The sequence below is a fragment of the Procambarus clarkii genome, chromosome 59, assembly GCF_040958095.1.
Source record: "Procambarus clarkii isolate CNS0578487 chromosome 59, FALCON_Pclarkii_2.0, whole genome shotgun sequence".
Lineage (NCBI taxonomy): Eukaryota > Metazoa > Arthropoda > Malacostraca > Decapoda > Cambaridae > Procambarus > Procambarus clarkii.
In genome coordinates this window covers 30,424,615-30,439,658 of record NC_091208.1, presented here as the reverse complement: position 1 = coordinate 30,439,658, position 15,044 = coordinate 30,424,615, and the positions used below count along the sequence as shown (strand labels likewise).

The 15,044-nt window shown below is 37.9% G+C and overlaps 2 protein-coding genes across 13 annotated transcripts in view; one reads left to right on the top strand and one right to left on the bottom strand.

The window, feature by feature from the left end:
• The window catches only part of LOC123768078 (metalloreductase STEAP4), a 460,818-nt gene that overhangs the window by 93,125 nt on the left and 352,649 nt on the right, over positions 1-15,044 (top strand). The window lies entirely within an intron of this gene.
• LOC123768077 (uncharacterized) overlaps positions 1-15,044 on the bottom strand; it is a 389,891-nt gene that overhangs the window by 26,836 nt on the left and 348,011 nt on the right. For 3 of the 9 annotated variants that reach the window (XM_069307063.1, XM_045758353.2, XM_069307066.1), the window contains exon 1: positions 1,572-1,952. The exons of 1 other annotated variant lie outside the window; for it this stretch is intronic. The gene's annotated coding sequence lies outside the window, so the exon portion shown is untranslated. Of the gene's footprint in view, positions 1-1,571; positions 1,953-15,044 lie in introns of those variants that run through there. 5 more of the 9 variants (XM_069307062.1, XM_045758355.2, XM_069307061.1 and 2 more) reach the window with 3 other exon arrangements.

Below are 15,044 nucleotides of genomic sequence, written 5' to 3'. Positions count from 1 at the left end.
GTTATGAACCCATGGAACCATCTACCCATCAAAGCTGTAAATGCCAAGACATTACTGCAGTTGCATTTATGCCAAGACATAACGACGCAGTTCAAAATCCATTTGGAAAAAATTCTCTGGAAAATGGGGGGAGCCATTGACAAGCCCCCAGCTTCTTGTCCCCATCATGTATATACATTATATGTATAATGTATAAACTTTAGGATTATATTGAGGCCCCCCTCAAGGTCGTACTACTGATCCTTCCCAGGATGCAACTCCACAACAGTTAAATAACTCCAGGGGTACCTATTTACTGCTAAGTGAACAGTCATTAGTTAATATGAAACATGCCCAACCATATTTGTCCCACCTGGGATTCGAAAACGGAATTTCCAATTGCGAGTCCAGAACGAACCCAATTTACCTTTGGGCCACCAACATTAGTGGTCTAGACGAGGATAGGAAGCCAGCGGCTTGTCAAAGATTCCCCCCATTTGCCTTGATGATCATTTCCAGCTGTACTTTAAAATTTAACAGAGTTTTGGTATTTACGGCTTCGGAGGGTATACGGTTCCATGGGTTAATAACCCTGTGGGGATATTAATCTCCTGTTCTTTTAGTTATTAATCTCCTGTATTAACCGTGGGGTTAATAATCTCCTGTATTAACCGTGGGGTTAATAATCTCCTGTATTAACCGTGGGGTTAATAATCTCCTGTTGTTAGTCCTACATTATGGCTTATTGAGTTTGAAACTGTTGCTCCTTGTTTGTATTACATCTGACCTTTTGAAGAAATTTTCTGGATCAACATCCTCCAACTTGTTCAATATTTTAATTATTAATAATAATAAAAATAATAATGTTTATATAGGCAAATGTACAAACAAAATGAGTTACAAGCAGAATGTTGGAGTTCTAGATCGAGCTAGTATGTACTATGCCTAAAGTCTAGTACTCTACATATGCATAGCATTTTGAGCAAGATGTTGGGGGGGGGAGGACTTGAAAAATTAAGACTTAAAACTGAATGAGATCAAAAGCTTGAATTAAACTGAAGTAGAAAATTGTCAGGTCCCGACAGATTTATCTCTTAATAAAAAACTAATAACAGAGAGGCTTTAATGTTTATTAGTCTATTATGTGACTCTATTAACAAGTTTATCACACATTTAGCCATGAATATTAAATTTTTACATAATGTCATGTAATCATCATAACCCATCGTACCGCCGAAGCCGTATGCTGGAATCTAGAATCCTGCTGGATAAAATCATCAGCACAACTAAGGGGGGGGGGGGCTTTTGACAAGCCACCAGCTTCCTGCCCTCGTCGAGGCCATTATTAAGATGGTGGCCCCTCGGGTAAATGTTATCCACCGTCACCCGAGTTTACCTGAGAGCCACTGACACTAGTGGCCTCGACGAGGACAGCAAGCCCGCGGCTTGTCGAAAGTTCTCATTTGCCTTGATGTATACCTATAATCCAAGAAGCTTTCTCTCTCTCTCTCTCTCTCTCTCTCTCTGTTGTCGTCTTAAACATTGACTTGAATTATAATCAGCTTCACAATATACTTTATCATTGAGCTTACATTATATAGAATGGAGTTCCTTATACAGTGTTCTGCGTGCACAATGTTTCCCTTCTTGATGGTGGTGCAACTTGAAGGGTCTATCTTCTCGATGCTTGCGTCAGTACAACTGTTGGGAGACGCGTTAATGTTGAGAATGACAAGATTTCAGAGGTGTTTGTTGTCTTGTGTTGATAGAGGAGCGGCGACTAAACAGAGGCGTGTGTTAGAGAGAAACTTGCCACACTCTAGGAATGTTTCCTTCGTGTGGCAAGTTTTCCTAGTTTCGTGAATTTTGTAAACAAACAACACAGGGTCTGCAGGCTCAGTAGCTAGTTAGTATGTATAAAGATTTATGGGTCGGAGACCAAAGGTAGAAGAAACGAGTCTTCCACCATGAATGCGGATGAACCTTGGATATAAATAAATAAAATATAACGAGCTTCGGCGAATCGTCTCGTGTACTAAACGACCAAACCGCATTACACCATATTTCAAAACATGGTGTTATAAATATAGTTTTATGCATTATAGTTGATGTGATGACTTATATTGAATTTTGTAACTAGCTCATCAAGATTGTAACTTGCTTAGCTAAATGAATTGTGGGGTTCAGTCCCTGAGCCCATTATGTGCCTCTGTAACCCTTTCCACTACCGCCCACAAGATGGGTATGGGGTGCATAATAAATGAACTAAACTAACTGCATTATAGGCACTCTCCAATTAAGAAGCTTAATAATTATCAATGCGAATTATCCAAAATGTGGTATATAGTTTAACAAACCAAATATTTTAGTTTGTTAGAAAACTAAATTTTGATTTTTTGGGGGAATAAACTCCCTTTCTCAGATTATTTACTCTGATGGATCCTTGCATCAGTCCCATGGTGCAGCTGGAAGTGCAGTTGTTGTGACAGGGAGAGATGGTTCCTTCTCCCATGAGTGTGGAGCGCGTCTCAGTAACTGGGCCTCCACTCTTCATTTATTTATTTATTTATGCATATACAAGAAGGTACATTGAGAATGTGAGGATACATAATATGGTAATTACAGTCTTGTAAAGCCACTAGTACGCGCAGCGTTTCGAGCAGGTCCTTAATCTAAGAAAATTTTAAGTAGGTAAATACTTGCAAAATTTATAGACAAAAAAGATAACAGTTACATGGAATGAAAAAAAGATAAGAGCAAATTGTAGGTACAGTATATTAAAGCACATAGGTAGCTAAGATTGATTGCAATGACAGCTTGAATGGTAGTTGACAAAAATTGGTAGTCACAATACAGCATATGGCTAGCACATAAAAGAAGACAGCAATGAACACAAGGATAAGGTTGTTTGATACTACATAAAAATTAGGAGATTGGGTAACACTAGGTACAGAGCAAATTTAAAGCTCAGTGTAGGAAACTAAGAAGATGAAATTAGGTACTTTTTGGTTTTGCTTTTAAATAAGGCAAAAGTTTTACAGTTTTTCAATTCACTAGGGAGTGAGTTCCATAGACTAGGTCCCTTAATTTGCATAGACTTCAGACAGAATTGGTTGCCATAATCCTTGCACTCGAGCCCGTATATGAATCCAAAGTTGACACGCTAATTGTAAGTGATTCCTTGTCATCCTTGACTGCCCTCAGCTCCCTAAGGCATAACTGAGACGTGCTTATCTCTGAAGCTAGACACAGATATAGTGAAATAATCAATGATGGAGTCAGAGTTTGTCTCCTGTGGATTCCTTCCCATATTGGTCTCTGAATGTTTGATAGAACTGATGAGTTGGCCAAGACTTTTTCTCGTAAAGAGGGAATTGATTACCAACTTGGACTGCCTTTGAGCAGCCTGAGGGCAGCAATATCCCAGGAACATCAACTAAATTTCGGAGACTTGAGGCAAAGTGAAATTCACACCAGTTACTCCATCTATCATCATTCTATTATGCAGGAAGAACCGCACGTCTATGGGTCATCCAATAATGTTAGCAGACTTCTAGATCAGATTCAGATTCAGATGTTTAGATTCAGATGTTTATTCAGGTAAGGTATATACATACAAGTGATGTTACATTAATGGATTGATATATAGATAGAGCTAGTACATACAATGCCTAAAGCCACTATTACGCAATGCGTTTCGGGCAAGAAAACATTAATATCTAGAACTTAATACTAATTGAGCATAAAGAATAAAAGATGTTGAGAACAAATACAAATAAAGATAAAAAAAAAGGGGGAAACATGACTGAAAAAGCAGCACAAAACAATAGGTTGACAAACAGTGTTGATTAAAAAAAAAAAGAAAATAACAGACATGGGTTGACAATAGAGGAGTGAGGTAGATTACAGGGAATTTATTAGGTAGTGTTTAGTTTTTATCTTAAACTGGTTGAGAGAGGTACAGTCTTTAACATGGTTGGGAAGGTCATTCCACATTCTGGGCCCCTTGATTTGCAGAGCATTTCTAGTTTGATTAAGACGTACTCTAGGAATATCAAAACTGTATTTATTTCTGGTGTGGTGCTCATGGGTTCTGTTACAACCTACTATGAAGCTTTTAAGATCAGGATTGGCATTATAGTTTAGCGTTTTATATATGTATAATACACATGAGAGAATGTGCAGTGACTTAATATCTAACATATTAAGAGATTTGAGTAGGGGTACCGAGTGATGTCTGGGGCCAGAGTTGGATATTGTTCTAATAGCGGCTTTGTGTTGGGTAATTAGAGGACGTAAGTGATTTTGGGTAGTAGAACCCCAAGCACAAATACCATAGTTGAGATAAGGATAGATAAGGGAGTAATAGAGAGTCACCAGGGCACCAGATGTTACCACTGCTAGGCTTAGGCTCGGCTACAAGTACCTCTGGGAGTTTGTAACATCTGCTGATGTAGAATTGACTAAATGTAAACTCTGTCAGCAGAACTATTCGCATACTTTGCGTCATTATATAATAGAATGTGAAAAAATCGCGGAATTTATAGATAACACAATCAATAGTGTCCAAGAAATGTGTAAGTACTTCATTCATAATGATGTGCTGCTCGAAATCTTAGCGAAGTATCCAAAATTAACTTACTGTAGGTAATGCATGCACATGACTGTAAAGCTGCCGCCCAGTTGGGTGGGTGTGGAGCAAGACTAGTAACTGTGTGACTCACCATAGATGTAAAGTGCCTTGTATAGTGACTGTTGTGAGCCTCTTGTTGATCACTTGTGACACAAAGATTATTGATGTGTGTATTTGCGTGGGTGATTAGATATGTATGTGTATGTATATATGTATACGTATATATATATATATATATTTACATGTATGTATGTGTACACGTGTATACAACATTAATAATTTTGTAATTAGCGTCAAACATTGTTATTTGCTTAGCTAAACGAACTAGAGGGTTCAGTTCCTGAACCGATTATGTGCCTCTGTAACCCTTTACACCACCGCCCACGGGATGGGTATGGGGTGCATAATAAAGAAAGAAATTGAATTGGGGAATAAACTAAATTTAACATTCTAAATATTTGTTTTAAGTTTTTTGTCTACAATCATTTAACAAGCACATTGTTACATATACATAACACTGTGCTGCTGCCCTATTCTATATGGAAGATTCCACAGTGTAGATCAAAAACTAGCTATAAGTTCATCTAATATCCCCATCTCAGAGGATATAGGGATATTATTGATGGATATTACCAAAGATGGACTTTATTTAGCTCAGTATTCACAGTGACATTTAGAGCAAACGGGTCAGGACTGGAGGAAATGAAAGTTGTGTCATAAGCAACATAAAGTACAAGAACTGTGCTGTCAACATTATGTGCAAGAACTGTGCTGTCAACATTATGTGCAAGAACTGTGCTGTCAACATTACGTGCAAGAACTGTGCTGTCAACATTACGTGCAAGAACTGTGCTGTCAACATTACGTGCAAGAACTGTGCTGTCAACATTACTTGCAAGAACTGTGCTGTCAACATTACGTGCAAGAACTGTGCTGTCAACATTATGTGCAAGAACTGTGCTGTCAACATTACGTGCAAGAACTGTGCTGTCAACATTACGTGCAAGAACTGTGCTGTCAACATTACGTGCAAGAACTGTGCTGTCAACATTACGTGCAAGAACTGTGCTGTCAACATTACGTGCAAGAACTGTGCTGTCAACATTATGTGCAAGAACTGTGCTGTCAACATTACGTGCAAGAACTGTGCTGTCAACATTATGTGCAAGAACTGTGCTGTCAACATTATGTGCAAGAACTGTGCTGTCAACATTATGTGCAAGAACTGTGCTGTCAACATTACGTGCAAGAACTGTGCTGTCAACATTACGTGCAAGAACTGTGCTGTCAACATTATGTGCAAGAACTGTGCTGTCAACATTATGTGCAAGAACTGTGCTGTCAACATTACGTGCAAGAACTGTGCTGTCAACATTACGTGCAAGAACTGTGCTGTCAACATTACGTGCAAGAACTGTGCTGTCAACATTATGTGCAAGAACTGTGCTGTCAACATTATGTGCAAGAACTGTGCTGTCAACATTACGTGCAAGAACTGTGCTGTCAACATTACGTGCAAGAACTGTGGTGTCAACATTACGTGCAGGAACTGTACTGTCAACATTACGTGCAAGAACTGTGCTGTCAACATTTCGTACAGGAATAGTGCTGTCAACATTACGTGCATGAACTGTACTGTCAACATTACGTGCAAGAACTGTGCTGTCAACATTACGTACAAGAACTGTACTGTCAACATTACGTGCAAGAACTGTGCGGTCAACATTACGTGCAAGAACTGTGCTGTCAACATTACGTGCAAGAACTGTGCATTTGGCTCGCTGCTCAATAGTGAGAGGAGGTGCTAGATGTCCTTGTTGTAGTGAGTCAAGAGCGGCAGGTTTGAAGCAGTCATAGACAGTCTTTAGTGACGAGAAAGTAATTTATGCCTGTATTGTTCTTGACGTTGTTTGTTTGTGCTATGTTAGTGGCATTGTAGAATGTGGAGACAGTTAAATGTGACAATCTGTGCCTCACCAGAGTACAGCATCCGCAGACAGTGCACCATTCTGGCAGACCTACTTAACTGTACTGTGTACTGTACTAGACAATCACGGCACCATTGTAACAAGTCGGTGCGTGAATCTGTAGGCCAGGTATAAAACCTGTCCTGGCCTCGTGTACGAAGTAAACATGGTACTAGTCCTCGAGGTTGCAACCCACAACAGTGTGGTTGACTCGCACCATCACGAGGCTCCCCAGTGGTCGGCGTGTATAAAGAGGAAGAAGGTTTAGAGAGAGTGCGCCTACCGTCATGAATTATACACATAAGGTGGTCTGCCAGCATTGCACCTCTTATGAAACAAAATATTGTGAATATTTGAGTCTTCCTGAAATGCTCGATAGAAAATCACCGCCTCAGACGACCTTGGGAGTAAAGGGGGACGAACATGTATATAACATTTATTGCTAATTAATTACAATCAGTACTTAACCTATTGCTATTTTGATATTACATTTTTATAACATTTATAAAATAAAACTAAAATTTCTCAATAAATTTTAAAGTAACTTAAGATATTTTAAAATTTTGTATAATTTGTTTTTTTTTTATAAAATTATAACAAAAGATATTTATATTTAAAACTTGCACCACTATCAGTTAAGAAATTGATCTTCTATAAAAATTTTGAGTATATTTATACATAATTAGTTAATCTCGTACCTATCCTACTACCTTCCCTACTGGCTGTAGTGAACACCATGTCCTTCCTGTGGATGAAAGTGAGCCTCATACCCATCCAGTTTTCTATTTATTTATATACAAGAAGGTACATTGCGTTTATGAGAATACAGAGCATTGAAGTGTTTACATTCTTGTAAAGCCACTAGCACGCACAGCGTTTCGGGCAGGTCCTTAATCTAACAGATAATTTTAAGAAGGTAAACAAATCCACAAGAGCCGTGACGAGGATTCGAACCTTTGTCTGTGAGCATCCCAGACGCTGCTTTTAAGAAGGTAATTTCTAGCAAAATTAAAAAAATCGACAGGAACATTGTAAGAAAGTATTGTATACAAATGCATTGCATAAGAAATTTGACAGGATTAGTAGGTACGTTAAAGTAAATGTAAGGGCAATCCACAGGTACATTGTAGCATAATTTGAGGATTATTGCAAGGTATAATGCAGTAAAATGTGTTTAGTATAAGAACCATGATACAAGATAACAGCAAGGATTACAATGGTAAAGTTGTATGGCTTAGGTACATATATTGGGGGATTGGGTAGCACTAGATACAGTGCTTGTTTAAAGCACAAGGAAGGAAAGTATGAAGATGAAATTGCCCCTTGTGGATTTGTTCTTTGATGCATCACGTTATTGTGATTTCTGTGTGTTATACCATAAGTAAGATAGGGATATATTAGTGCGTAGTATAGTGAGAGGAGAGCAGAGTTTGGAACATAATATCTCAAACCTCAATATCCTCTAATAAACTCAATATCTGATTTTAGAGAGTATACCATCAGTTTTTTAGAGTTTCCTCTCCATGTGTTGTATGTGGGTGCTGAAGTCTTTTGTCTAGGTATAGGCCAAGGAACTTTCCAACATTTTTATTGCTGTCTATCGTTGTCTAAACATTGTCTATCTGAAGCTGAATTGTATTTGTTGTTTTGCTTCCAAATAAGATGTAGTAGGTCTTTTCTATGTTTAGTGTGAGTTTGTTGGTTGACATCTATAAGTGAACTTTTTTTTAGTTCATTGTTTATAACAATATTTAGTGTGTGTGGGTTGGGGTCTGAGTAGATGATGGTAGTATCGACAGAAAATATTTATTTTTTATTTATTTATATACAAGAAGGTACATTGGGTTTGTAAGGATACATAGCATGGTATATCATTCTTATAAAGTCACTAGTACGCGCACGGTTTCGGGCAGAATAATATAGGTTTAAGAATGTTAGAGACATTAGGCAGATCATTGATATATATATATATATATATATATATATATATATATATATATATATATATATATATATATATATATATAATAGATAGGAGAGGTCCTAGGATGCTGCCCTGTGGCACTCCAACGGTTAATGGTAGAGTGGGACAGGTTATATCATTGATGGCTACATATTGGTGTCTGTCACTAAGATAAGATCGGGTATAGTTTAGGATAAGGCCTCGGATTCCATAATGGAGGAGTTTAAGTAAGAGGTAGTTGTGGTGAACAGTATCAAAGGCCTTTCTCAGGTCAATGAAGAGTCCAATTGGAAACTCATTTTTGTCAAGGGCTGAGTAGATTATACCAAGCAGACTAATGATTACATCATTGATAATCTTTCGGGAGCGGAAGCCAAACTGACAGGGACTAATATGTTGAATTTTACGAGAGAGGGGTAGAGCTGTTTGTAAATCTTTTTTTCAAATATTTTTGATAATATATGTAGATTTGATATTGGTCTGTAATTGTTTATGTCTGCTGGATTGCCTCCTTTATGAAGTGCGTTACTTTTGCTGTTTTATGGATATCAGGGAAGGTCTGACACTTTAGTGATTTGTTGAACAGCAAAGCTGTGGGTGGCACAAGGGCATGGGAGGCACTCGTATATACCATGGGTAGTATGTCACTAATGTTCCCAGCTTTGATTTTTAGTGAGTGTATGATGGACACAACATCTGTCGGGCTGACTGGTGAAATGAGAAGAGAGTCTGGATAGTTGCCTGATAGATACTTGTTGTATAATTAAATTAATTCATGCAGCTCTTGATAAAAATTAGTTGTCTGTTGGGTTATTTGTTTACCTACGTAATGCTTTTGACACTGTTAACCACCAAAACCTTCTTCTTAAATTACATAATTTTGGAGTCAGAGGACACTCCCTTCATTACCTTCAGTCTTACCTTACTGACAGTCTCCAGTATGTTTCCGTGAATAATTCCATTTCTCCCACCCTACCCATCAACATTGGTGTTCCACAGGGCAGCATACTTGGTCCTCTTCTCTTTCTCATCTACATTAATGACCTTCCAAATGCCTCTCAACACCTCAAACCAATCTTATTTGCTGATGACACAACCTTCCTATTCTCCAGTCCTGACCCTCTTGCTCTAAATGTCACTGTGAATACTGAACTAAATAAAGTCCATCTTTAGCTAACTGCTAACAAACTCGCCCTTAACGTTGACAAAACTTGTTATAGTTTGTTTGACAATAAATCCTCAAAACAAATTATTCTAAGAATAAACAATATCCAAATTAGTAACAAAGTTGATGGTAAATTCCTTGGGGTTCTCATCGGTAACAAACTGAATTTCCAGGGACTCATTCTAAATATATCAAAAAAAGTTTCTTAAACTGTTGGCATTCTTTCTAAGATCAGATATTATGTACCTTGCCCTTCCCTGGTGACGCTCTATTACTCTCTCATATATCCGAATCTCAATTATCAAATCAAATCAAATGTTTATTTAGGTAAGGTACATACATACAAGAGATTTTACAAAGAGTGATGGATTTATAGAGCTAGTACATACAATGCCTAAAGCCACTATTACGCAAAGCGTTTCGGGCATGAAAAACTTAAATGACTAAAGCTTAATACTAATTGAGCACAAAGAGTAAAATGAAAACATGGAATGAAAACATAGCTGAAAAAGCAGCACAAATACAATTCTGTCGACAAACAGCGCTCTTTAAAAAAACAGACATTGGTTGACAATAGAGGGGTAAGGTAGGTTACAGGGAATTTATTAGGTAGTGCTTCGTTTTTATCTTAAACTGGTTGAACGAAGTACAGTCTTTAACATGGTTGGGAAGGTCATTCCACATTCGGGGTCCCTTGATTTGTAGAGCATTTCTAGTTTGATTAAGTCGTACTCTTGGAATATCAAAACTGTATTTGTTTCTGGTGTGGTGCTCATGGGTTCTGTTACAACCTTCAATGAATCTTTTGAAGTCAGGATTGGCATTACAGTTCAGCGTTTTATATATGTATAATACACATGAGAGAATGTGCAGTGACTTAATGTCTAACATATTCAGAGATTTGAGTAGGGGTACCGAGTGATGTCTGGGGCCAGAGTTGGATATTGTCCTAATAGCAGTCCTAATTAGGACCTAATTATGGTATTTGTGCTTGGGGTTCTACTACCCAAAATCATTTACGTCCTCTAATTACTCAACACAAAGCTGTTATTAGGACAATATCAAACTCTGGCCCCAGACATCACTCGGTACCCGTACTCAAATCTCTGAATATGTTAGATATTAAGTCACTGCACATTTTCTCATGTGTATTATACATATATAAAACGCTGAACTGTAATGCCAATCCTGACTTCAAAAGATTCATTGAAGGTTGTAACAGAACCAACAGTCTGTAGCAGTCTCCGTGGTGTAGTGGTAAGACACTCGCCTGGCGTTCCGCGAGCACTATGTCATGGGTTCGTATCCTGACCGGGGAGGATTTACTGGGCGCAATTCCTTAACTGTAGCCTCTGTTTAACGCAACAGTAAAATGTGTACTTGGATGAAAAAACGATTCTTCGCGGCAGGGGATCGCATTCCATGGACCGTAGGATTAAGGACTTGCCCGAAACGCTACGCGTACTAGTGGCTGTACAAGAATGTAACAACTCATGTATATATCTCAAAAAAAAAAAAAAAAAAAAAAAAAAAAACCATGAGCACCACACCAGAAACAAATACAGTTTTGATATTCCAAGAGTACGACTTAATCAAACTAGAAATGCTCTACAAATCAAGGGACCCCGAATGTGGAATGACCTTCCCAACCATGTTAAAGACTGTACTTCGTTCAACCAGTTTAAGATAAAAACGAAGCACTACCTAATAAATTCCCTGTAACCTACCTTACCACTATATTGACAACCCATGTCTGTTATTTTAAACAACGCTGTTTGTCGACCTAATTGTATTTGTGCTGCTTTTTCTGCCATGTTCCCCCCTTTTTTATTATTATTTTTTTATTTTTAATTGTTCTCAATACATTTTATACTTTAATCTCAATTAGTATTAAGTTTTAGTCTTTAATGGTTTTCCTGCCCGAAACGCTTTGCGTAATAGTGGCTTTAGGCATTGTGTGTACTAGCTCTATCTATAAATCTATCAATTTTTGTAAAACCTCTTTATGTATGTACCATACCTGAATAAACATTTATTTTTTTATTATTATTTATTAGGAAGGGTTGGTGCCTGGTGATAGGTAATAACTCGAATAATAACCACAGACGAACTATAAACATTAGCAGCATAGGAAATATAAGCATTTAGTTACATAGGTACTTTGTTATAGTAGTGGACCATTCAAAAACAAAGAATGAAACAAAATATTGTGAATATTAGAGTCCCGCCTGAAAAGTTGTATAGAACACAACGACCGTAAACGCCCGTGGGTGTAGGAGGACGAGCAAATAAATAGAATTTTTTGCTTCTTAATTACAATTTATGCTTAAGCTATAGCTATAATAATATTACCATTTGAATACTTTTATAAAATGAAATAATAAATTTTAAGTATTTTTAAAGTAATTAAGGATATTTTTTAATTTTATATAAAATCTAGATTTTTATAAAATTAAATTTTTTTTTTTGTTTATATTTAAAACTTTATTATTTAATATCACTGAGCTCGTCGTTAATTAAAATTTTAAGTGCTATGCACAGAATTATTAGATACAATACCTATCCTAATATCTATTTTACAGGTTGTAGTAGACCTAATACCCATTTTGTAGGTGTTAATGAATCCCATACCCATCCAGTTGGTGGTAGTGAGACCCAGACCCATCCAGGTATAATAATAATAATAATAATAATTTTTATTTAGGCAAAGGTACATACATAAAGAGATTTTACAAAGTTTGTTGGCTTTATAGATAGGAGCTAGTACATACAATGCCTAAAGCCACTATTACGCAAAGCGTTTCGGGCAGGTGGCAGTAGTGAACCCCATACCCACCTTGTGGGCAGTAGTGAACCCCATACCCACCTTGTGGGCAGTAGTGAACCCCATACCCACCTTGTGGGCAGTAGTGAACCCCATACCCACCTTGTGGGCAGTAGTGAACCCCATACCCACCTTGTGGGCAGTAGTGAACCCCATACCCACCTTGTGGGCAGTAGTGAACCCCATACCCACCTTGTGGGCAGTAGTGAACCCCATACCCACCTTGTGGGCAGTAGTGAACCCCATACCCACCTTGTGGGCAGTAGTGAACCCCATACCCACCTTGTGGGCAGTAGTGAACCCCATACCCACCTTGTGGGCAGTAGTGAACCCCATACCCACCTTGTGGGCAGTAGTGAACCCCATACCCACCTTGTGGGCAGTAGTGAACCCCATACCCACCTTGTGGGCAGGAGTGAACCCCATACCCACCTTGTGGGCAGGAGTGAACCCCATACCCACCTTGTGGGCAGGAGTGAACCCCATACCCACCTTGTGGGCAGGAGTGAACCCCATAAACATTGTGTGGCTTGTTGTGGACACACTATCCAGTCTTTTTGCAGTAGTTTACCCCATAGACATTCCAATCTAACATCGTTTTCTGTTGACGTTCCTAGAATCCATTCTCTTTAGATTTTCAAAACACATACTTTTGTATAAATTCAAATTCAAGTTTATATTCAGGTAAGAGTACATACATTGATGAAGAGGTACAACGTTGGGTTTATAGGTAGAGCTAGTACATACAATACCTTAAGCCACTAATACGCATAGCTTTTCGGGCATAATGGTGATTGACGACAGCACCATAATTTATTTTTGAAGTTATATATATGCAAGAGTTGTTACATTCTTGTACAGCCACTAGCACGCATAGCGTTTCGGGTAAGCCCTTAATCCTAATATTCCCCGGAATACGACCCGCCAAATCGTTTAACAAACAGGTACCCATTCACTGCTTGGTTAACAGAAGCTACAGTTAAGGATTGGCGCCCAGTCAATCCTCCCCTGGCAGGATACGAACCCAGGCCAAAGCGCTCGCGAAACGCCAGGCGAGTGTTTCCACTTCGCCACGGGCACTGCGAATTTTATATTATAAATAAAATAAAATAAATAAGTTTTTATTCAGGAAAAGTACTTACATAGTTGATTTACAAACATACTGTTGGATTTATAGATAGAGTTAGTATTTATTTAATTATTTATATACAAGAAGGTACATTCGGTTTGTGAGAATACATAGTATGGTATTTACAATCTTGTAAAGCCACTAGTACGCATAGGAGACATCTCCCGTCACGCAGGGTGCAGCCGCACCTCCACAGATCTCCAGTCTCAGCTCTTGATACTGATAATAGCTCAAAAGGGCCACCACTTACGGGCTATTCGTGCCCGTGCCACCTTTTGAGTGGCTTAATCTTCATCAATCTTGGACACTACACCATTTGTTCACATGGAGACATTTCCCGTTACGCAGGGCACAGTCGCACCTCCACAGATCTCCAGTATTTTATTTTATTTTTATTTTTATTTTTTTTTATTTATATATATACAAGAAGGTACATTGGGTTTGTGAGAATACATTGGATAGTACAGTAATTACATTCTTGTAAAGCCACTAGTACGCGCAGCGTTTCGGGCAGGTCCTTAATCTAGCAGATAATATTAAGTAGGTAAGTTCAATCAGAATTGATAAATGAAAGATACATTACAAGAGAAAAATGAGATGAGAGAGATAAATAAGTATATTAAAGCACATTGTTATATTAAAGCTCTGATTGATTACATTGACAGCTTGATTAGTAATTTAAACAAGATTAATAGACACCATACAGCAGATTGACAGCACATATAAGACAGCAATGATCACAATGGTAAAGATGTTCAGAATGGGAACATAAAGGTTGGCAGATTGGGTAGCAATAGATACAATGCAATTTTAAGGCAAAAAGAGAAAAACTATGAAGATGAAATTAGGTACTTTTTAGTATTGATTTTGAATGATGTAAAAGTTGGACAGCTTTTCAATTCAGTAGGGAGTGAGTTCCATAAACTGGGTCCCTTTATTTGCATAGAGTGTTTACACAAATTAAGTTTAACTTTGGGGATATCAAAGAGATATTTATTTCTGGTGTTGTGATAATGGGTCCTATTACATCTGTCCAGGAAGAGTTTCAGAGCAGGATTTGCATTTAAGAATAGGGTTTTGTAAATGTAGTTGACACAAGAGAATTTGTGGAGTGAGATTATGTTTAGCATGTTTAGGGAGTTAAACAAGGGGGCTGTGTGTTGTCTGAAAGCAGAATTTGATATTATTCTGATAGCAGATTTTTGCTGGGTGATGATGGACTTGAGGTGGTTTGCAGTGGTTGAACCCCATGCACAGATACCATAGTTGAGATAGGGATAGATTAGTGCATAATATAGAGAGATGAGAGCAGAGTTAGGAACATAATATCTGATTTTGGAGAGTATACCAACTGTTCTAGAGACTTTCTTAGTTATGTGTTGTA